Consider the following 24,941-nt stretch of genomic DNA (forward strand, 5'->3'; position numbering starts at 1 on the left):
TGTTTTGATGTTAAGGGTTTTTAGAAATGAAAGAGGCTGATGAGGTCCTTGCATAATATCCTACGTTTCATAAATACCGGTGAAAGAAAAATATGTCTGTGCCCAAAGAAGTTGGGAGAGAAATCGACAGAAGAAAAGAAATAAGTATTTTACTTGTGATCTATGAAAATAGAAATTATAATACCTACCGTGGGACATACTAAATTAGGCAAAAATTATGCTTTACTCACATATATTAACGGACAAGAGTTCCACTAGTTTCGGGTCACAATCTAGGCTGCGCGACGCTGCCGCGTCTACTCCCTCTGTTACTCGAAACTAGTTGAGCTTATCTCCATTAATGTACGTGAGTAAACCGTCTTTTTTTGCTAAAGCTGTATTATTTACACACAAACTGTGCAATAAGAACGTAATATTGTTCGCCGTATGAAAATAGCAATGTAAAATTTATTGAAAGCCCTACATTTGAAGTTAATGGAATAACAAACACCCATTGTTCCCACGATCCCAACAAATAAGCATAAATATTTCATATTAATATTATTATATGGTTCTATTTTCTTTTCTCTTGTCGTAATTTGCTCGAGAATACATAAAATGGGCACCAATGCCATTCATTTTTCGTTATTTCCATGATTTGTTTCAACAAGTAACTGCCTAGGTAAACTTATAAAAAAGGATTGAAATGGGATATTTCGTACACTCGGATTTCATAAACAATTCACTACATCAATGGGTAAGATTCTGCTGGAAAAGATACTGTTTCATATGACTCGACGTATATTATCTTTACAATCTAGAGAAGAAATGTACGGTATGTATATACGCGTGTTACTAAAATTGAGAAACCAATAAAATATCTCGATATGTATGTTAAAATTACTACAAACATGGTCACGGTAGGTAATGGTGTCCCTTTTACCCTTCTCGATACATTTTATCGTAATCTCTAGACCCACGATATCTTTAAACATAAATATTTGCTATCTTTGATAGCTGTGTTGATAGGCGTTACGTTAGTTTATACTTCAGAGCTTAGGGGGCGTTAATACTACCTATATTTTTATCGTCAAATATTTGCCTATTCAAGAAGGAAAGTAATAACGCGCAGCCCTCGCTCTCAGCGACAAAAATCTTAACATTGCACTTAATTAAATAACTATAACGAGATATTACAAAGGGGGAGTCCCGTCCCATGACGATGGATGTCGGGTATTCTGCCGAGGGGCTATTCTTTGATTTGTCTCGTCTTTGTCGGCAACAATGGTCGTCAATCCGTCACTCATTGTGCCCCGGACCCCCGGCCGCTGCCGAGCACTTCCACAATTGTCACTTGGAAACCCCGACTCGTGTATTAGGAGAAGCGACTGATTCATCCATTGTGGCTCTCTGGGTTTTAGTGAACAACTTTCTTTATGAAATGGTACCTATAGCTTAATGAATTTGCAACGAAATGTCATTAAACCGTATTTTCTGATGTTTGTGCCGTTTTGTATGTACCTGTGCTATTTGCATGGTCGATTGTTTAAGTTAATTCAAAAGTAATGTATTAACTTATAAAGCCCTTATAATCCCAAAAATAAAATTACATTCATAAATAAAACATTCCTGCGTAGGTTAATAAAAGGTTGACGTGAGTTTATATTTCATTCGCACTCCGACATGAAGCTTGTCCTGGAAAATTGAGAGCAAAAATATACATTCATACTCATGTTTATTAATCCCCTGTTTATCCTTCATTCGTCACATAATTCATTGCATATTTTCCTTCATGTAGTACTATAGATTAGATGATCATTTGGCTTACACGATCCGCTGTCAGCATCTCTCGTGCCAAACCTATTTGGAATCGGACCAAAAGAAAATTCCCTAAACTTCCTCTTAGTAGATCGGAACCATTTCTAATTCAAGGCCTGGTATAATATGAGTCCCTGAGCTGACGTTTCCAAAATAATCCCAATAAGCCCAATAATCTAGACTAAACAAAATCCCAAAAAGTACAACATTGAGGAAACAAAAGGTATCATTTATATTTGTAGTTGGGCACGTCGTAATGTCTAGCTTTCATCCGCTTTGTAAGAATTCTCAGTACAACCTGTTGACATTCTATTCTTTGGAACTAAATAACCGGTTGTTTGAACTGGAATCGACGTTAAACTGTGGAATTACGTGTCAGTTACGACTCGTCGCTGGTGACGATTTGATTTTCATTGAATAGAACGACCCTTTTTATCTTTGATTCTGTATGATTGCCTGGTAATATTTATACGTGAGCTTATGCTTACTGCGAAATGTGAATGCTGAAACCCTTTGATATTAAAGCTCGGGTTTCATTACAACATAGAGCTTGTTCATTGTGCTGTGTGCATTTCTATTGTTTTCTGGTGTTCTATAACGTTGACATTTTACTGATAATTTGATATGCCTCTCTTAGGTTTCAAAGTTGAGATAACTGGAAGTGTAGATGTAGATTGTTATTTATGGGCTAAGTACAAGATGATATTTTCTTCAGAGTCATTTATGTCATACTCTTTACGTTATTTACTACGCTTTGACCCAAAATCCAAACTTTTATTTAAAAAATCTTAACGCTGAAAATAGTAAACTCGTTGCTTGTCCTGGCTGCTATCGTGTTTTCAGTACTTTACCCTGAAACAACGCCACCATTATATTTAACGACAATGGATCATGCAGCTAATAGGTAAGCCAACCGTGATAAAAGTTAATATTGGAACAATGCGTTGTATTGTACTTTAATAAGAGACTATGTTAGATTAGATTTGTCTAAAGCTTTCGACTAATGTTGTACTAGGAACTTGTTTAAGAAGGCTGTATCCTTAGTATGAGTTTGATTTACGTTTAAAGTATTTGAAATGAGAGCGCACTCGGCGCTCTGATTGGCCGGCTCGAATAAACCAACCAATCAGAGCACCGAACGCGCTCTCATTTCGATTACTTTAATCGTAAAGCAAACTCGTACTAAGGGTACTGAATTGAAAATCCATCTATTAACCTTTCGTATGGTTGTATACAAGACGATAATAGAAAATACAATGTGTCTCACGTGGATCTGCGTCCGGCAATACGACGGGTAAGGAAACCAATGAAACATTTTCTTAATGATAGTCTTACCAAATAGTATAGCACAGCAGATTTTTGTTTCTGATATCCCAGTTAGATTTAGATACCACCGATCTATCTGCTGTTGATTCTCGTGGTGAGAAAAGTATCAGGTTTGGCTCGATAGCTCCCACACAACCAATGGTACTAAATATTTAAACAGAAGGAAGAGATTATTTAAAAAGAAGAAAGGATGGTCTTATTTACGCATTAGGAAAAATTGTGATAGATTATTTTACGCCTTACTCACCGATCGACTAGTTTCACGCGACAAGAGACGTAACGAGATTCGTGCAATACTGCTCATGACTAAGAGCCCTTTGCATTGCTCGAAACTAGACGAGTTACCTAAGTCAAACAGTTAAGTCAGTAATTTATAAACATAATATGTAATTCATTCTGATACATAGACACTAAATAGTAAATTGTCTCTTATTTTATTTCAAAGTCACAACAGAATAAAAATAAAAACGACAAATAAAACTACGTAGCAAGAAGAGAAATAAACAATTTATTTGCCTCTCGCACGTACGGTGGGTAACGTAATATTTTTTACTAAATATTATGCAGGCTTACCTTTGACAAATGGACTATTTGCTGAACGATAAATTTTCAGCTTTGCAATTCAGCGTAGCTTTGCAGCGTTATCTACTTATGTAATTTTGATACGAGCACGAATTTGTTAACACTACGTATTTTGTAGCACGGAATTTGTGATTCCCTCTGTGCAATCGTAATAATCCTCTCTATTATGGATATTAGTTGTGTGTGACTGATTTAATGCAACAACATGTACTGATAGGTCAGGGTTTTTTTTTCCTGCTTATTGTAGTGTTCTAAGAACTGCGTTTCCTCAATTATTGTGCTTTATTCTTGTAACTTATCTTTATTTTTTTTATCATCTCGTAGACCGCAAATTACTACGTATGAAGTTGCTGCATGAAGCTTGCCTCTATTTTTATCAAAACCCTATTGGCTTTATACTTCACTATCGATACGATTTTAATCTTGTCATGTAGTTAAGTCCAATTCAATACAAGCCAAATGAACTGGTGCGGTGTATCTGTTACAGCCAAAGTAATAAATCTTGTTATTATATATACTGTCTAGCAATTATATATAACGTCTACTCAATTTAGATAAAGTGAAAAATGACATAATATTAATCACATTAACTAGCAATTTTATATACTATCTTCGAAGACTTGGATAATGTAATAAAACGAGCAGCATGCAAGCAAACATGCAGCATGTAGCAAGCAGGGTTTCTGTCATGGCTCCGGCACTGCGGGCCTCCGGCGGCCCCACGCGTGCTAATCGTCGCAGACGGCTTTCGCTCACCACCTGGCTCGCTAGCAACCTCCTGCTCCTCAGCCCGCGGGCCGCCTCGGTCCTACGCGCCTACGCAATTTTAAATTACACTCTAGGGGTAGGGCAAACAAGACTACGTGGAGTCGGTTTTGTAGCAATTCGGTTCTTTCACTAACTTTTGTTGCACAGCATATTAAATTTTTAACCAACATTATTATTTAATTGTTACAGAAACTATAGCAAATTAGTTTGATCGAAATTATGTATAGGGCACTACAAGTTCTCTGCCACCATTTCCGACATAAGTTATTAGGCCTACTAACGATATGCGAATCAAATTTATGCCAAAACAAATTAGTATTTGATCTTAAAGATTAATTTTTATTCTTACAAGTTATTCTTACAAGTAAAAGTCTTGTGACATTTTGAGTTACACATGTATTATTACTTTGACTAACTTGGACTCCCTATTATGAATAATATCCAGATAAAGTGATTAATTTATTACATTGTCTAGTGAATTTGGCATTAATATACGATTATTCATAATGACCAGTCATTATGAATAATTGCTATTTAATCACTCTGACTGTAACATATCTATCGTAGAGCTACATCTAACACATCAATACTATGTTCCCATACGGTAAACCAGTTCCGTGATAACTAATTAAAAAAGTTTAATTTCCAAAAAATCTGATCAACAGCATCTCCCGCTGACGAGGTCAAGGGGAACAATATATCTATACTCGTCTCTTTCACACAACCGTGATACAGAACCCGCGACGTAACTTAATATGGCAATAAATAAAATAAATCGCCCCGTCTCTTTTTGGCTTAGGGAGCGTGCAATTAGGCTGTCCCTTTCAGTGTCGAGTCTATCCGACCTCTTGGAAGTTCGTTTATCGCTCTTCAAATACTTAGTTTAGAAGTTCCCTTCTAACCTTGAAGGTAGGAATGTTCAGGTCGTGGCAATAATACCTGGCTGACTGTCGTGGGCTGTGGATGCTAAATGTATCAGTTTGGAGATATTTGTCTAGCAAACATTACTGATTGCTAACCAGTGTTATCGGATTACAACGAATTACTTTGAAATTCTGTGACTGATTTTTGTCAGTACTAGGACTCCAGACAGCATAAGCATCTTCTTCTTTGTCTTGTAAAGGTTTATTGTTACTTATATGTTGATGAGTGACTTGCATTCTTCTATCTACATGTTATTAGGTTCTTACTCCTTTTGTAATGATCTTGGTATCCGTTCTATTCCCTCCTGTATTCCCAGTTTCTATCATCACTATCTTGATTCAGTTCGCTCTCTGGCTAACATTATGACTGTGAAGTAAGCTTTCGTATGAACTTGACTTTTGGGACAGTTTTACTTTAGTGATGGCATGACAATCCTTTATTTTTTTTTTAATATGATAAATCCTGGTGGAAGTGGAACCTAAGTTTAATTAATGTCCATTTCTTTAGCATTTTAGCTAAGTACGCTTATTTTCATTTTGATTTTACTATCTAGGTGAAATTGATATGTGACTGACGGTAGATGTCAAATATTGTTGATTGAGAGGAACCCTAAGATAAGTGATAAGTGCCTTCTGACTCCGTTCCTGGTTCTCGAAGTTCCAACGAAACCTTACACTGAGTACACTAAGTTTAGAAAGACCGTTGCCTCGCACGAAGAATGGCGGAATCCTTACAATGCAGGTTGTATACAAAACTTGTTTGACCAGAATTGAGAAAAAAAGTGGCGGGCAAGTTCGCCTACAATAGCATTCCGCTGGCTGGGCCCGCCCGCGCCCCGCCCCCCGCCCTGCCCGCGCGCCCCGCGCCGACGCCGCCAGTCCGCGACCGAGCGCGACCGCGTGCGTTGTGCTGCTCACTACTAAAATGTGCTCACTACAGAATCACCATCATAAACAAAACAAAAATTGGGATTTTTAAGCACAAACTTTCTCCAAACAATTCTATTAATCCTTCAATTTATTTCCTTGGAAACGTTGCAAACTGTACATTGAATTATATCGTTTACCTTATTTTTACAACAACTGATACAGTGTAGGCATGCATTAAAGGATAGTGAAACCGGTAATCTGTGTTGTGAAAAGTTGTGTGGTGTGTAATTACGGTTGTCCTAATCCGGTTGTTATCGATTTTTGGACGTCACTAGTCCCGAACAGCTGTTTTGGGGATGCGGAAGTACTTCGCTGTTCGGCGTAGTTGTATTACCTTTTCCTTGTGAACTCAGATTTCTGTGTTCTATTACATTAAAACATGTTTAATAATACATTTATACATTAAAAATAAACCGGTTCCGGTCCAAAGGATACTCCAGTACCTTCGTTAGACTCGACGCAGAACTCGAAATTTTGTGTTTCACAGTGATAAAAAGTGGATTTGATAAGCTTGTGTTGTAACAATTTCGAGTTAAAAATAAAAACAAAATTGTTGTAACGATTGCAGTGCACAGCAGTTCATTGCACTCGTTGCATGTGTGTTCGTTCAAAATTCTGTGTAAAACTGTGTTTTATCAATTGGATTTTTACCGACGATCTGGATTGGGACCTGTTTGTAAGGTAAGGACTTGCTTTTAGTAATAAACATTAATATTTCAACGTTATTTAAGAGTTACAAGTGGCGCCTGGTGGTGACTGAGAGCAGCGGTGCCCCGCCAAACTGTAGGCCTAATCGTGCACCCGCGAACTCTCTGTGTGCGTTTCCGTAAACTTTTATACTCCTTCTTAGTCATTTTTAGTAACATTACGAAATGTATAAACAAGTTTAATTTGTTCCACGGTTCGCGCAACGATGATTTTCAAAAAAATACAGGCCACAAAAACTAAAATTAAGCCGTGAACCAAGTCATAAGTTTTTGCAATATTCCGAATCATTGTTTTGAAGCGGTTTCGACGTTAATGCTGCGGTGTTACTTGTGTTTAGACTGACGAAATATATTGCATCTGTCTGAACAAAACAAAGATAAAATCTTAGAAAAAGTTAGCTTAGTGCTTGGCGAGAGGCAACTTCTGGCATAATTAATTGCAGACTTCAGTTTCGAAGGTGACGTCAAGAGCAAGACTAGTGATGTTGCGTGGCTGTGACAGTACGTGTAACCCTGGTACCGAGCCTGGAATCATGCCAGCACACAAAATAGCCAACGTCAGCTTGAGTAGGCAACGCAGCGGAGGTATTTTTGGAAGTCGCCAAGCAAAGACAACCGTGCTGTGTAGACCCGGGTAAAGCAAGCTCGATCGTACCAAAATGGAAGGAAGAATAATGAACTGCATCAGTACCATGCCACCCTGGTACTTTATTAACATGCATAAGTTGAAAATAATTAGTTAGCATCTATTAGTTTAATTACAGAGACAAAATATATGTGCAAAGCAAACGAAACGGTTGGAATTGGTTAATATACTATGTATAGAAACGTTACGTCATTTAAACAGTTGGTAGCTGCTGTAGAATATCTTACATTGTGTAGAGAGAACAAAAAGGCTTACTTTGTAGTCAAACTGACTGACCATATCAAGGAATGTGTGTCGCACTACCGGAATGATAAATCTCGTGAATGTGCCGCTATTTTAAAAACTGATAAATGTGAATGGGAATCTTTTACCCATGACATGGGGCCAAGCATGGAACCTTAGCTTCCTGGAGATAAATAGGAGGCTCGTTGTGCTACAAAATTTATACCATTTAGCTTGGGTATGACGCCCTAACAAAGAAACTTTGCTTCGGTGAAACTAATGCTTATATCTAAGACAATTCTTGTGGTAAACAAAACTATTAATAACCAGATGTAGGTATTTACAATGTTTCGTATAATTCGATACAGAATAAAAACTAAACAACTGCCTAGTTTTAGATGACACAACAGAAGAGAAACAAACGCATTATTTAATGGCGATATTTTTGAAACTTCTTTTGCGGAGGATTTGTAGAAGAACTAATTTTGAAAAAGACGAAAGCGTCGTGATTGTTTGAAACAAAAAAGTTTGTCTTTTTTTAGGAAATTATTAACCGATTTCAATACAAAATCTTTGGTTTAAGATCAATTTTGAACATGAGATGATGATTCTTCTTCTCTGTCGTTTTTTTTATTTCACTCTTGGCAGAGTGGTTGTGGTCACGTTGAGGCGGCCGTATTTGTATTGGAGGTGGATACTGCTTTCCTCATGTATCCCGCCATCTCTCACTCTTTGAGGACTGTCTAGCGCAGTCTCACACGGGGTTTTCTGTGGCTGGTTCCCTCTTCTTTTCCCTGTATGACCTGATGTAGTTTTTGTTAAAACCTAAGCTTGACTTACGGATTTTGGATTAAAAACGGATATTTTTTTCAGCCGTAGTTGTAAACTTTTTATGATTCTTTTTTACAACATTAAGTTTGAGGATTTCAAGATTGTAGTTATTAAAGCTAGTTTATGTGTTTTAATTCTTTTACATGAGTACTCCACCTAAAGTCCATTTGAGCTGAGTAACTACAATTAATTATGTGATTATAACCAAAAACATCCAAACTAATTACCAACCCATTCGCTTTGCATTCAACTTCTCAGTCTTTTGCTGCTTCCATTAGTCTGAATTTAGGAAAGCAAAAATTGGAAGACTAAATTTGATTGTTGATGAAGATGAAAACCGAAGTAAAGAATCCTTAAAGTCTACACATGTACGTAGTCAACAACATACACATTATAGATACAAGTTAAAGAAAACAGATGAAGAACTTTCTTCATAGACTCTAGTCCTGTCCTGCCCTTGTTTGTAAAGCATTTGGAACGCTTTGCAACAAAACCACCAGAATATGATTTAAGAAAGAAGTCCACTTGGTCACAGTGAGAACAGAACCAATCACTGCACGTGCAGCCACCGACCTTTCCATGTAGTGGTGTTGCCACATGCAGCAATTCAATTAACGTTACATAATCGAGATGTAACGCTGAGATTTGACGCCGTGAGCACTTGCTGCGTTTCTTAGTCGAGAATAACTTTGATGCAGAAAAATAAAGCTTAAAGTTATATGTAGTAAGTTTGTCTCTATACTGTATTTAAAGGAGAACTAATCTCCACTTGAAACAGTTTTCAATGAGCACTGCCTGATTATCCGCAGCTTCGGTCACGAAGTTCCGAAGTTGTGATCAGCAACAGTTTCTATGTTTGCGGTCGTGTCTTAGTTCCGCAATGAGAGTTAGCGCCGACACTCTTGCAGACTTCTCCACTTAAATCGATACTCCTTAATTTCCGTTACTCAGACGGTAGAGTTAACTTCGCAAAACTTTTTTTAATACTGTGACAGGAAGTTAAGAAATAGAAGAAAAAGCCAGTAACCTCCAGACGAGTGGCCGCGGGCTGATAGTTAAAAAATAAAAGTTCCTGGAGACGTGGATGGACGATTTAATTTTATTTCGCTGCGATGTTCTCGGAATAAAGGACAAACAAAGAAACGAGACGATGTATATTCGTGTGATTATCTAACTGAAGTCAACGAAAAAAATGATTTCTTTGACAAACGATAACGTTGTTCGGTAGAAAGCATGTCTACGATCAGATTGAATGAAAATAAATTGCTAGTCTCAAAGCGATTTTTCGGGTGTCACTGCAGTTATGTGCCCCAAAAACATCTTAATTTTGGACTTTCCATCAATGAAAGGCCGGCCATGCTTGTGCGTCTAAAGAGTCTAGTCCTGTTTCAAAGTAGGGTTAGATACAAAGTAATTTTCTCTGTAAAAGCATCTACTGAAGTAACCTCAATGCCTCGTGTACACATCGCTAAATACAGCTACGCCGGCAGAGCGCTGCTCGCTCCCCATCGAGTCCTCTCCCCTCGTACCTACACGGCCGGCTGCGAATGCTATTGAACTGGATCGGAAACCACACGTTCTCAGAGAAACAAAGACATACCGTGAACAAGATAACATTTTCAATGTATAAATCCAAAGCTGTAATAAGTCTGTAAATCGTTAATCGAGTGTTGCATTCCATTGCTGCAAAAACATTTATGAAGGACAATTTAATTGAATCTAATCTCTTTTCTACCTTTTCCTAACAGTCGTACTTGAACGACCTGCCTTTAAAATGTGTAGCTCTGATATCCCGCAATAATCCCTTTTCAAAAGAAATCGCTAGAACTTTGCTTTGAACCCTTGGCCATCGAGTTCGTCTTGAGAACTGGCAGGAACGATAAGTTTTTTGTGATTTTCCATTAGTTCAGCACACTTCTAATATTGCTAATCAGACATGTTCGTGCGTTCGTAGCGTGATAAGGTTTTGCGCGGCGTTATCTAGCGATTCAGCGCTTCAAACGGAGTTCCGGTACAGTAGCCATTTGTTATCTACGCTTTGTATTTTTTGCAAGTTTGCTAGAAAGGAGAATGACCACTTGAAACACTTTTTGCTCCTGGCTTCACGAGAATTGTACCACACTAGGCTTTATTGCACTACTGCAATATTCTGTTGGAATAAAAAAACAGTAGTGTCACGATATTGAAGACACTACATATCACGAGCACTGCCGACGTATTATCTGATGAATGGGGATGTGATATTGTGGAGATAGCAATCTGTAACAAAGTTTTTCAGTTAACTATCATACATTTATTAGTAAATTATTGGTAACTGTATCTAACTACTTATCGAGTAATTTAAACAATAATCCTAGATAAACATTTAGTTAATGGACTTTAACTTATTAGTGTACATGACTTTCTACTTAAAAGGGGTTGAAAATGTCTGGAATAACTAGTACCTAGCTTTCTTTTGTGTTGTTTTTGTTCAACTTGGCAGGGGCACTGCCGAGCCTCAGGCAGACGACCAAAGATCGAAGTCTGCAATAACTTACTGGTAACTTGTAAAAAGTACTTTAAAAAATAATAGGTAGTACGACCCTCTAACTATTGAAAATTTCTTTATGCTAACCATTCTCATTGAGATTTCAAAGTAAACAAAAAAGACAATAGCTAGATAATACTAGCCATGATACCAGCACTCCAGAAAACATAGAAGACAAAGAATTCAAAGGACGACTAAAACAAAACACGTCATAATTCCCGGCATCTTATTAAAGCAGATAACGTGTACGCTTAACTGATTCCCAGGGGTACAGACAAAGTCCGAAATTGCAGCCGACCGACCCCCACCCCTTGATGTTGTATTAATAAGAGCTCTACAGCAAACACATTCTGCCAGTGACAGTGTGTGCGTGGGAGATAAATACAAATTGACAGTTGACAGCACGGATACATGTTACTAGGAGACAAGAAAACGATACAAAAAGTAACAGTTGCAATTTAGCGCTTACGATAAGAGATTCACAAAAAAAAAATTGACAAGTTCCGACTAAGATTTTTTAAGCCGAAACTGGTTTGGTGTCTTTAGGCTTGTGGTTGGATAATCCTTAAAGTTTGAAGCCAGTTGGTGACAATATCTAGAGTAGTATACATCTGCCTCCACTCCTATTTATCCCACGGGTGTCGGAAAAACAGAGGCATAAGGTACACATTTGACAGAAAATTAACAGTAGCGTTCTCTGATAAGTCTACCGAAATTTTTGACGCCTGCCAGCGTGGCAATAATGGCAAATCCTCTTACGTAGAGGAGGCCCATAGTCCAGTCCGACTTTTAAGAGCTCTAAATGTCGTGTGGCATATTCTATCTGTTAAAAAAATCGTGTTAGTTACCTATTTATATTTCTGTACTAGGCGTAACGGTTACAATTAGAAACATTTCATAAATAACTAACATCGTTTTTTCCTGTTTCAAACTGGTTCTAAAACCGCTTTTACCAAGTGATGTCACCAGCGAATTTAAGGACCTACCTATGTATGTAACTTTGGATAGGAAAATAATACACTATGCCTATCTTCTATTTTATTAGGTGTGTTAGGTGGACGGATTAACTTTTGCAAATTCAGACGTTAGAGGTTTTGTACGGTTCAAAACCTTGCCCAAATTGAGATTCTCTCAATACGTCTTAACTACTTTTGATCAAGTAACTAGGTAACTACTATTCTTCTATTCCTTACCTTACCGCAACATCGCGACCCGGAGCTGCGGACTTCATAGCGGGTCCTAACTCAAAAAGCAGGAGTAGTTAGGAACGAGGTGAAATTTAGTCAGTAAGAGTGACACTACCTCTCGCCTCACTCAAAGCGGGAAACTGGATGATTTTCCCCAAAAAAAAAACTGTAACATCAAGATTGATGTAGTTCCATAACAGAAAATAAAACCCCACTAAAACTACACATAAAGACTAAAATAATAAAGCACCTACTTGTCATCAGATACATGTAATAGAGAACATCTATTGCAGTATTTATGGCCATCTTCAAACGAAAACTTAATTTGAACATTTCTTAACACTTGCACCGATTGTGTTTAATTCACAGCACAACGTAATGATGTAAATGATGAATTGATGAGTCAATCGTTTCCGGTGCCACGTTTATTATAGAATCGTGTTATCGACACGTATCCGGCTAGGATACTTTAATATTAATGTTTCATTCACTTATAGATTCAGATCAAATCCGATTTAGCATTGTTTTATCAGTAAATTTTTGATTACAAACTCTCAAGAACAAAGTACAAGTAGAATAGGTACTTGTAACTAGTTAATTACTGAATGTATAATACTAATGTTGGCGTTCCTTACTCAGATTGTTATCGAATACTAAAATGCTTAGCACAGCTTGTTTGCCTGAATAATGTCAGGGTACAAACTATTATTTGCATTATAAGCGACATAAATATATGCGTCGTCGTACTCATAAATTCTCAGTCAGTTAAAATAAATCAAAAAGATTTCGTCACAATAACTTGTAGGAAACACGAACATGCATTTTAATATGCTAACCTCATACTATCTTTTACTTTAACATACCAGGCAATCATAATAATGTAGGATATCCTACAGTTTCGCAAATGTAGCCAAGGAATCTTTTCGACGAACATGAGTCCTGCATTCCTAAAGCCTTTTTCAAAAGTTTCAAACACAATGAACGTATTATTCTAAGCAGCAATGCAAATTGTGAGGAAAGGAATTCGTCGCTGGCGTAGTGGCGTCTACATTGTCAGGGCAAAAAAATACCACAAACTGCAGTCGGTTAGAGGTTAGCAAATAAAGGTCGTATTGAGCTTTGTAATGTTTTTTGTGTTCTCTAGTAACTACAAGTCTTAGCTAACATTGCAATATCGAACTATTTAAATCATGGTTTAAGAAATAGTTAAACACTTATGATAAAGGTGGAACCTCCTACAATACTTATATTCACGAAATTCTTTGGCCCACGAATAATCATTCTCATCATTCCATTCTCTAAGTACTGCGCATAGCTGGAAGGTCTACGTACTCTCGGCTTTACCATCAAAAGCCTATTCACCAGACCGCAGTTCTATTGTTTGAAATTCCTATAAGCAAGCTTACGGCGTATGACAGATCTGTACAATGAGAACGAAGTCTACTGCATTACAATAGCGTATTTGGACAGGATTCCTGATTACGCATGCAAAATGTAAATGGGCAGGTTTATAGAAAATCTTGTCACGGAACTCCATCAATGATTTCTTCGATGTGTCAACAACCCATGACGTGAGCGCGGAACTCCATGTTAGCGGGAATACCAGCTTGTTACTAGGAAGAACATACCAGACACAAAAGAACATATCCATAGAAAAGTATAGGTACTTCTGATCCCTAAATTAAATTTTATATTGTTGTATCAGCTGAGTTCTAAACTTCAGAAAATCCACAATATACAGAACTTTTCAGATATTTCTATTGTCATATCCTTTGTCCCGACCGATATGAAAGTATTGTAACACATGGCCATAACAGGGGTGACCCGAACTTTATTCATCGAGCGAACATTTCCGATGTTGGTGCTAAACAACTATTGTCTGTCATCGACAGCAAAATTCGATATGAGGCACCGAAACTGTTAAATTACATTTTGAGGGACCAACAGAAGCTTATTACCCAATCAAAGATTGAAATGCTTTAGTGAGAGAATTGCTCCACAACTAGCAAGTAATTCCAGCCCAATGCGGCAATTTCTTGAAGTTCCACTTATATGCTGTTCCTTACATGCAGTCACGTAGGTAAGTTGCAGTTCCAGTAACTGATTTGATGGAGGTAATCTATTTCATTGACAGTAGATGGAACAGAAACGCAGCTATGATGAAAAACTGTACCTGTAAGAACATTGGAGACGATCCCATTCAGTCATTAGCAGAATAAGGAAGGCGTAACGAAAGGTCGATCGTTTTTTAGAAGTCCTTGATTCCCCATACACATTTTTAACTATACTAGATCCTAGTTTTCTGCTGAAGCAAGTGATATTTGCAATCAAGTTACCCACAATCACTCCAAAAACTGCTTGGTTTATGTTGTTTATGAAGAGGAAAGTGACGTATCGGCTATTAATCGTAGTTGCGCTAAAATTTGGAAGTGCCAACGTCTGGCCGTAGTCTGCGCCATCGGTGACAGACTAAGTAATTCGATTGATTGATCGAATCAGCTTTATGGACCGACTCGACGATCAACTAAATTATTTGTCTGCATAAATGCCATAAGCGAAATGAAACTTGATTTCGTGACGGTGTCAACTGCTAGTGAATCCTGCATACTGATTGTTATTTATGGATAGGTAAATAGAAACTGCGTCGTTCATCTAAGTGGTAACGAGAGCTCTTGCAGAATATGAAATCCTAGTACTTGTACTTGTATAGGGGAATGCAACATTAAGTTTTTCGATGTCGATATTCTCGATAACTTGTATTTTAACTGGTGTTTGTTTGGTCATAGATTCCTAATTAGGAAAAATAAACAGCATATAGATGCTTCTACTGAAGTCAATATTGAATTATTAAGAAATATCCTTTCTTAGTTTGAGCACACTAATATTTACCAACATCAAAACCACGTCCACCGTCTCCATTCTCCATTGTCTCTGAATAAACTTTGGGAAGATGTGACCAGAATTTGCAAGTTCAAAGTATTTGTTTCAGTTATTTGGAATAGTTGCTTTGCTTATACTGTCTATTTAGCTCTACTATCTTAGTGGTCAAACTCAATAAGTTATAGTTATGGAAGAAAACAGCAGGAGAGATGATTACATACTGCTGTGGATACTTCCCTTAATATTCTCCTTTGTTTATCTATTATCTATATTCTACGAGAGAACATAAATAAACTGTATCGAAATATTTATGTTCTTTGTTGTAGTTACTTGTGGTTCCGAATGAGTTATTCTATAATACACAAAAAACGTTGCGTGAGGCGAACAATCATCTCTGGCGGTGGTCTAGCGAACTACGTGTACACACTACCGCTGTGTACGAGCCTCGATATAATAATACTAGTTAATTGACTATTATAATTACTTACTATAATAGTTCTACTTATATTAATAACTCGCCTATTAAAATTTCTACTTCAATCGCTGTTGCCAGTACCTCGTTCATTGAATCACGTAGCGTAAAAACTCATGTGTTTCTTACCAGTAACACCGTAACTGAACAATTACGGGCGATCCATCTCTTCGTACGAAATATTCTCATTTATTAGCCAGCGGAGCCGAATGCAGCAGAACTTGATCGCTCGAGGCACGCACCGGCCTCCAACCAAGTGAAATGCACAAAATCCATTCTGTTTTATCTCGTTAAGTACCCTATGTGAACAAAAACTAGCCGTGTGCTCTGGTGTTAGAGTCCAAATTTTATAACACTACGAATTTTATTCTGGCGGTGACGTGGTCGGGGAAAAAAGTGAGCAAACGATTTTAGACCCATCTGCTGTACGTTAGAGTTGAGAGTTGTCTAGAGATGCCTATATTAAGGGTCGTTTGAACGTTGACATGGGAGATGCGAGCTTGAACGTTTGTAATAAGGTCGATGTTTAGTTGGAGATAGATTTATACGATTTTTTATGGTGGTCGGACGGCAATCAGCTGTTTCGGCACGCGCTCTCAGCCCCCTGGGAGCAGGATGATGTCAGCCTCGCTCCCCGAACATGCGAGAGCTAGATATTTCTATTAAATTTTCCCTAAAATTTCGGCTTAACTTAATACAGTGGAATGTGTCACAGAAATTCGTTGGCTGAAGGCAAAATACAGCGAGTGTTTGTGAGTAAATTTACTATAGGGAAACATGAATCCAACACACGCAACGTAGCTATGATACTTATTCATATGAGATTTTGGAGATTACACGATTTATTAGGCAAACTTCTTAATATAAAACATAATTAAAGGGACCTGAATTTCATACTATGCTTTTAATTTCCAAGTAAATCACTAATTATGACAATTTAACGATACGTGCACATCCTATATAGCCAATACCTTAAGTTTGAGAAGCATTATAGGTCACAAAGGCGACGCCAAATTAAAGGTCAGTCTATGCCAGCCTCCAATCTTCTCGAGACGGTCTCAACCGAATGATCCAATTTGTCCAATCTTAGACCTTACGTAGCACCTTACGGGGCCAATTAGAATGCCAGTAACCAAATCCTGTGTGTGACCCCCCAGAGGTACCAGGCAAGCAGATAAGCTAGCTAGTGTAAATAATAACGTTGATAATACAACTTTCCGAGCGTTCGCGGTAGAGCCCCACAGCCCCATGCTTCCTCAGTCATTCTGAGAAACGAGTCTCGTTTGTAGATAAGTGATTTCTATTTGCGTTACTTGTATTATTAAATAATTTGTCATGCTGATCTCTTCTCTGATATTCTAGTGTTGATTTCTCTACAAAGTTGCTAAGATTTGTTGATAGGTCCATGATGAGGAATGTAGAAACTGTCTTAACTACTGACACGAGATTATTGATGCAGGAACAAAAGTTTGTGCTTAAAATCAGTTGGTTATTGTATCAACTTACAGCCAATCGTGGACTTACATTTACAGTGAAAATCTAAAGGATTAATTTTATCAATCGAAGGACCCACCTACAAGAAAATCGAAAAACAGCATCGTTACTAATAAATCATAGATAAGAAGGCTCGTCTCAGTTGAAACGTTATCAGTGTAAGTAATTACCCCAGTTTGTGAGCTTACACTTTTATTTGGAAAGCAATTAGGAAAATTATCTTTATCAAGGCATTATGCTAACTCTAAGGAGTTAACAATAATACCTCCTTAAATAGTTAAAAAAGGACAAAAGAACACATGACCGTTACAAAATTACATCGAGATAAGATTACATCAATTATTTATTAGCAATAAAACATTATCTCGCAATTTCTTCTACAAATCGTAAATAAACAACACTATAAATTCGCTCATTCGTTACGGAATACGAAAAAGAAAATTAAATGACTCGATATCTGAGTTTATTGCTAAATTGAATGAATATTTTAATGTAAAAAAAACATCTTAACATATTATATGTGTAGCTGTAGCTAAAAGTATCGTGAGAAACAACAGCAATATTTGGAATTCGTTCAATAAATTATGTTAAATCGATGTCCAGTGGTAAATAATATTTTGAGGATCAGCGGTTTGTACCGTATTCGTTGCTTCGGTCCAAGTTCGTGTGTGCGTGAGCCCACAACCACGGGCCTGTGATTGCGCAGTTGTCTCCTGTCAAGTCTTTGTTAACTCCCAAACGATGTTATCGTCCACGGTTTTTCCAACAAGCCATGCAGATGACACAGCCCATACGCGTCCACCCTTTGTGACCAGTAAATCATCATTGTTGTGATAAATTAAGCAGTTAATCACTGCTCTATGCCTTCCTTGCTGGCTGCCGCGACATTTATGAAGTAAATAGTTATGTGCATGTGATTTAGATGACGTCGACACTACACACTATGCATAACTTAAGTCTGTTTCGTCTGTACAAACAATACAAAGACAATACTGGGACTGTTACCACAAACTTTTGGTTAGTGTGGAACATTGTTGGTTTAACACCGAGTGGCATAACTTAAATAACTCCTCGCTGGTTGGATGGAAAAATATTCCTAATCAGGCAGCACTAATCATGATTCCTTGCTTGTTTGCTTTTACATTTTCGAATTAAGTGTAATTTGAGAAGCTAACTACGTGAACATATTACGTGGTTATTGGTTTATTGGTTCTTCTTCTAAATTTTGCTAGGAAAAGGGCGAACTGTGAGAAAGGGTTCATAATTTCAGCTCAAAAAGTTCTATAAAAATAATGTAAAGATACCATTTTCTGGAAGCCATCATGACATCTCACTAGCAACTTCAGTAAATATAAAATTGATTTGAAATGGAATGGACTACCGGTATCTCCCCGACATCTTTGAAAACATCAGGTTACTGTCAGTTCGCATCGACCATAAAACTATTGATATTCGTGCAAAAAATAAAGAAATATACAGCATGACTAACTCGTACTGTCCACATGTTCGTCAAGACCATCTGCTACAATTTACAAAACTCCGTTTTCTCCGTAAATGACGCGTTAAACTGCACTCAAATAATAACCCCTCAATTACTTCATCAGTTTTTACTCAAGTCTGACATTTTCGCTAGCGTGATGAGAGGCAACTAAGGCAATCGGTTTAAAGTAGTCTTTATTGTCTACGACAAACATCAGTTGGCCACGATACGTTTCTTTGGCAATTTCCATTGCTTGCTTGGATCGCAAAAAATCTACCAAAAAAGCGAGTACAGGGGCATTGGATACGTTTTCATTCCTTTCGTTCATTTTAGTTCGTTGCACCATATTTTTGAGTAAACAAAATGTGCGTAATGTTTTTAATGATAAGTTTTAATCTTAAACGTTTGCAATACTTACGTCAATAAGGAATATAATTATTATCATCGTGTGTGGCCGTTTCATAATTAATATTTTCCCGTTCCTTTACGTAAATTTTTCGCCGAAAACTTTTTTTGTCTTTGTAAAGTTTATTTTGATCTTAGTTAATTCAGTACAGACTTACGAAGAATTTAAACATGACCTAAGTAAATTACATGTTTCGTCGACCATACAAATACTACTAACTACTACTGAAGTAAGGTTTTTATAGATAGGTAGTTATAAAAAAACCAATGGTCGTTAGTTCTTTAGAATTTTTTATAAGAAATGAAATTGATTTATGTGGGTAGCTTGAAAAGGAATCTCATAAATACGTTCTTTATCACATTCAATTCAAAACGTCGTACAAAATTATATTCTATAGAATTTTGACTAGACCAATCATACAACTCCCACGTAAGAATCACGTCAAAGTAAGTTTAAACCTCATTGATTGGTGTACTAGGTACCAGGCAAGCAGCAGGCGCCAGGACGCTGGCTAGTATAATTGGAATCAGTGTGCATTTGTAACTTGTATCGAGCATCCCTAATCCATAGGAAGTGATCCATCAGCGGCTTATCGCGCAGGAAACATGGCGTATATAACGTCCACTGAGTTTTTTATTAGACGCCTTCGCGACTCCTCGGATAACTCGTGAAATATACTCGTTTCCAAGAATATGGAGATCCTGCGCGATGTATAATAAATACAAATGTTTTTACATTCGATTGTTACGATCTCCTGGTACTTGTACGTCATGTGTTGGATCGTATTGTGAACGGCTTTCGTTTTAATTTACTTTTTTTCTTTTAAGAAACTCAGGACATAAAACAGTTGAATGCCATGGCCTAAGCGAGTTCATTGACTTATCGGTCCAGTATTCGGCCTAAGTTCAGTCAATAAACTCTAGCATAATATGCGCTAAGCGGTTGGATGTTATTTCTGGGCATAAAATAAAACTGTTAAAAGATATCGATTGTGGACGTTGCATAATTAGGTAGCTGATCAACTTTCATCTAGCACGGCCATTGGCTCCTAATTCTTGTTGCGTTTATAAACACAAAACGTGTTATATAATGTATACTTTAGATAAATGGACTAACAAAGAATCTCGAGCGTGATAAATTGTTAATACTCGCGAAGCTGAAGTCGGGACTTTTTTAGTGTTTCGTGTTCCGCACCAAAATTGTTCTGTATGAAAGAATTTCATTATTTACGTCGTCCGGTCGGAGATGTGAAATCAGAGTGGATTTCTTGCGAATTTCTCATTGTTTCCTGTCACCACGTTCAAATAGTTCACGAAAATGTTCCGATGTATTCAAGCCTGCGTTGTTAATGAACACTACTTAAAAAAATAACCCGGTAATTCTATGCATATAAAAACTCGAATTATGCAAATGAGAGGAAAGAGTTATAACAATATTATACAACTAATTAAAACTGTAGTGAAACAAACGGTACGCAATGAAGAAGTAGGCGAGCGGTACTAGGGCGGCAGAGTGACGGGGAACAAAACAAAATGACTTAATAACAACATGTTGTAAAGTTGGGCAATCCGTCGCGTCGGCCCGTAATAACACGGTGCGGTCCGACCGATGCGGGCGACGGGGCCGGCACAGCCACCAATTTTTACTTTAAAACTCAATCTAGAATGTAAACTTATAGCGATTTTTTACTTCCTCCTGTTTTTGGGCTCAGGGAAATCTAACTAAAATAGAACTTTATACATTATATAAATTCAAAAATCTCAATATAAGTTTACGATACTATTGTTACGAATGAAAATTACTTGAGTTACCAACTTATCAACGAGCAACAATTCAAAAAACTTTCGACGAAAACCGCTGTAAGTACCTACGCTACATCTATCGGTAGTTGGGTACCTATTACATCGATTGTTAACTTACATTTAAACTGTTCCAAATGTACTGAATCTCCGCTGGAATGTGCCCAAATTAACCTCTTAACATTAACGACTGTTCTTGATTTACCATTCCAGTTAAATTGTAATGGTTAAATTGTTCCTCTATTACTGCTACGTACTATCTTTATTAATAATCGCAATGTTTTATAGTAGAGGTTCAAACGTTATTACTGTACTGGCAGAAAGTAATTAATATACTGTTAACTTATTGGTTCGAAACTATTACGAAACTGGTTTGACTAGGTTTGAAAATGTACACTTGGTTGTTTGAAGTGCTGGTGTAAGTACTAAGACTTCATATTTTGATGACAGTAACCTATAATATTTGTCCATCCTATTCTTCCCCGCTCTGCGCCCCGCTTCTCCCTTCCCTTTACGCCACGTAACCACCAGTAAATAACTTCAGAGCCCCGACTGAGCACTAAAACGCTGAGCTGTAAAAACGTCCATTCGCTTTACGTCCACCATTGGCAGCTGCAGCGGTATTTCGCATACTTTAATACCTAATATACATATTAGTGGTATCGTAAATACATAACAGGAGAGCGAAATGTCCGCACGGATTTTGGCTCCGTGCAGCTTTACCGCATCTATTCGGTAATGTGCTTTCATGGCACAAACTATGCAACTGCGGCAGAACCGAGGTAGCCTAGCAATGTAGGGCAAAATTTACACCTCTCCTCTGGAGCTAGCTTAACTCCTGTCTTACCTTTTCAAAGTCATGGGTTCCTGGTACCTCGGCCTCCCGCGGCACATTCGATCTGTCATATAGATGACGCTATAGTTATAAAAGTACGCGTCATGTGCGTTTTATATCTCGTAAGTGCGGTACACATCTGGCCGGCTCGTTACTGCGTCTTACGAAGATACTCTCCCGTGAGTTATGACTTATATTACTAGCTTTGTGACTTTTATTAAGTGCTGGAGTCACCGTGAAGCCGAAACTACGCGATAAAATATAAAACAATATATGTGGGATAGGATTTTTAAATAAAATAATAATAACTCTTCTTCTATTTAATTTTCCGTCTTAACGTCTTCGTGCCAATAATCATGTGACGTCTTTCTTCCATTCACTTCCTTTCATCGTCTATATCCCTCTCTTTCACACATAACACTCTCTCTTACACTTCCTCTTGCGTTCCGTTTCCCACATTCGGCCATCCGACACTCATGTCTGTCCTCAGACATGCTAAGCGGACATCCATTCCTCATAATATCATTCTTACATCATCATCATCATTCTTCATCAACAGCCATACTCATTCATCAAACAACATGAACAAAATAAACTCATTATACATATTAAACATATCTTAATTCTAACTAAAAACAAAGTCTACTTTTTTTTTATTCGTTTTAAATCTACCGCCTCTATATTTTCTTTTACGCCGTCTTCTAGCTTGCTGGTATATTTTTTGGTTATTACCATCAATCTCTTTTTGTCGTTGCTTTATTTCGCTTTGTATTCTTTCTCTCTCCTTCTGCCTAGCATCATTCTCCTCTTTCCCAATATAATACTCTTTAATCTGCGAATCACCATCCAACGCTTGCTTCTCTTTTTTTTCTTTCTTCTTCTTAGATCTCTTATCTTCTGTCTTCTTAGATCTCTTATCGTCTGTCTTCTTAGTTCTCTTATCGTCTGTCTTTTGTCTCTTACTATCTCCTTCTGGAGCCTTCCCTCGCTTCTTGGAATTGAGTTTATCTCTTATGTTGCTTACCGTAGCTGTTGTTTCTTTTTCTTTATCTTCTTTTTCTTCTTCTATGAGCTTCGGTAAGGGTTTTTGTTCTTCTAACTCTAGTTCGCCAGTAGTCTTACTGCTCAACTTAGGGTCTTCCAGCAGGTCGGGCGTAGACTTGGGTTTTCCTCTGTATTCCGCAGCCTCACCCTCGTCCTCTTCAGTAACTTTCACTGGATTTGGCTTGTAGTCCTCTACAAGTTGTAAAACTTCCTTCTTGACAGCTGGGCTAACTGTAGAACGTATAACCACACTCATTCCTACAGTAAAACCATTAATTCGTCTCATCCACTCATCCCCAGAGGGTAACAACAATACACTCCCTTCATTCATAATCATTGTTACTCTAGTGAGAAACTCGTGACCTAGTACGATACTATAGGGCATACAGTCTTTAGGCACAACATAGAACGTGATTCCGTCATAACATCTTTTATCAATAGTAGCACAAGTTGTAAATTTCCCGAAAGAATGTACTTGAGTAAGTCCGAGACCTGACAACACAACACCATCTTCAGTCGTCTTTGGTTGACCGATCACGTCGTAGAACTCTTCTGACATCAAGTTAACATCGCTCCCAGAGTCAACAAGCGCCTTTCCTTCGATATTTTTAATGAAAATATCCAAAATCGGCTTACTCAGCTTCTTATCAGGTTTGTTTACAATCTGCATAATCTCTTTGTTTTGATTGCATTGACAGCCGTCATTCTCGTCATCGCCATCAGTAGTGCCAACCGGAGAAATAGAATCCATAGTGAACATTGCGCTCTTTGAAGTGATAGGATTGGCCGGTTTCCGCACCGAACGTCCTCCGTCATGTTGGCAGCGCTGTCGGTCAATCTCGCTGCTGATTGGTCGACTCGAACGGCTGCCGAAGTTTTCCGAATGCTTCGTCGTAGCACTCGTGGCCGTGCATTTCGTAGAAAGATGGCCGAAACTGTTACATTTGAAACACTTTATGCCATTTTCACAAGAATTCGATAAATGGCCGTGTACACCACAGTTGTAGCACCGTTGCCTTGTTGATGTTTGATGTTTTTCAGTTTTTTCTGGGACCTTCACCTTCATTTTTTTCTTCATATTTTCGTAAAGAACGAGTTTTTCTTTTAATGTCGGGTACGTCGTGACCCCGTACAAAATTGCTTTATTCACTTCATAGTCCAAAATGCCATCGATAATGTACTGAATTGCAACATAATCAGGAAATTTCGCCCGTTTTCCCATTTCTTTCATTGTCAACATATACTGGTAATAGGTTTCGTCTTTACGTTTCCGGCGCGCCGCCATGAGCTCGTGCATTTCTTTGCTATTTATTGTATCTGGGAATTCTTTTAGAAGCGCCGCCTTCAATTCTTCGTAGCTTCGGTGCACCTTCTCTGTTTTGAGCCACAAATGCGCTGTCCCTGTTAATGATCTGCGGGCGATTATTAATTTTTGTTGCGGCGTCCATCCAAATATTTCGGCATTATCTTCGATGTCTTGAGCCCATTTTGTGGAGGAATATGTGTCGCCTTCGTCGCCACTGAACTTTGATATATCCATGAAGACACCGTCTTTGCAAAAAATACCTTCATTTGTTCTGCTTTCCGCCATGTTCCGTGTGTTCGTCTTGCCGTCGTATTTGCGTCCTCGAATATTCTCTTCGTCTTCCGTCTTGTTTTTCTTTTTATTTATTCCAATCCCGGACGAGCCCCCAAAATTGTGGGATAGGATTTTTAAATAAAATAATAATAACTCTTCTTCTATTTAATTTTCCGTCTTAACGTCTTCGTGCCAATAATCATGTGACGTCTTTCTTCCATTCACTTCCTTTCATCGTCTATATCCCTCTCTTTCACACATAACACTCTCTCTTACACTTCCTCTTGCGTTCCGTTTCCCACATATATTTTGGCTGCTTCCAAGTGTAAATAGAAGTAAATCAATGTAATCATGCGCTCCAGACCTCCCCCTCATGAGGGCAATCAATCAGCATTCTACTCGGTCAGATCACCAAGTGAGTTCCCCAAATACGTGTTGTAATTATGTAGGTACCATAATCTCTAAGTAGTGAATATTATTTATAAAAAAAGATAAACGAATAAAGC

The 24,941-nt window shown here is 37.8% G+C and overlaps 1 protein-coding gene across 4 annotated transcripts in view; it reads left to right on the forward strand.

Moving 5' to 3' along the window:
- The first annotated feature begins 6,275 nt into the window (after positions 1-6,275).
- Positions 6,276-24,941, forward strand: part of LOC118264689 (protein winged eye) — an 88,356-nt gene continuing 69,690 nt past the window's right edge. For all 4 annotated transcript variants that reach the window (XM_035577281.2, XM_035577284.2, XM_035577283.2 and 1 more), the window contains exon 1: positions 6,276-7,007. The gene's annotated coding sequence lies outside the window, so the exon portion shown is untranslated. The remainder of the gene's footprint in view (positions 7,008-24,941) is intronic.

This window comes from Spodoptera frugiperda, chromosome 26, assembly GCF_023101765.2.
Source record: "Spodoptera frugiperda isolate SF20-4 chromosome 26, AGI-APGP_CSIRO_Sfru_2.0, whole genome shotgun sequence".
Taxonomy (NCBI): domain Eukaryota; kingdom Metazoa; phylum Arthropoda; class Insecta; order Lepidoptera; family Noctuidae; genus Spodoptera; species Spodoptera frugiperda.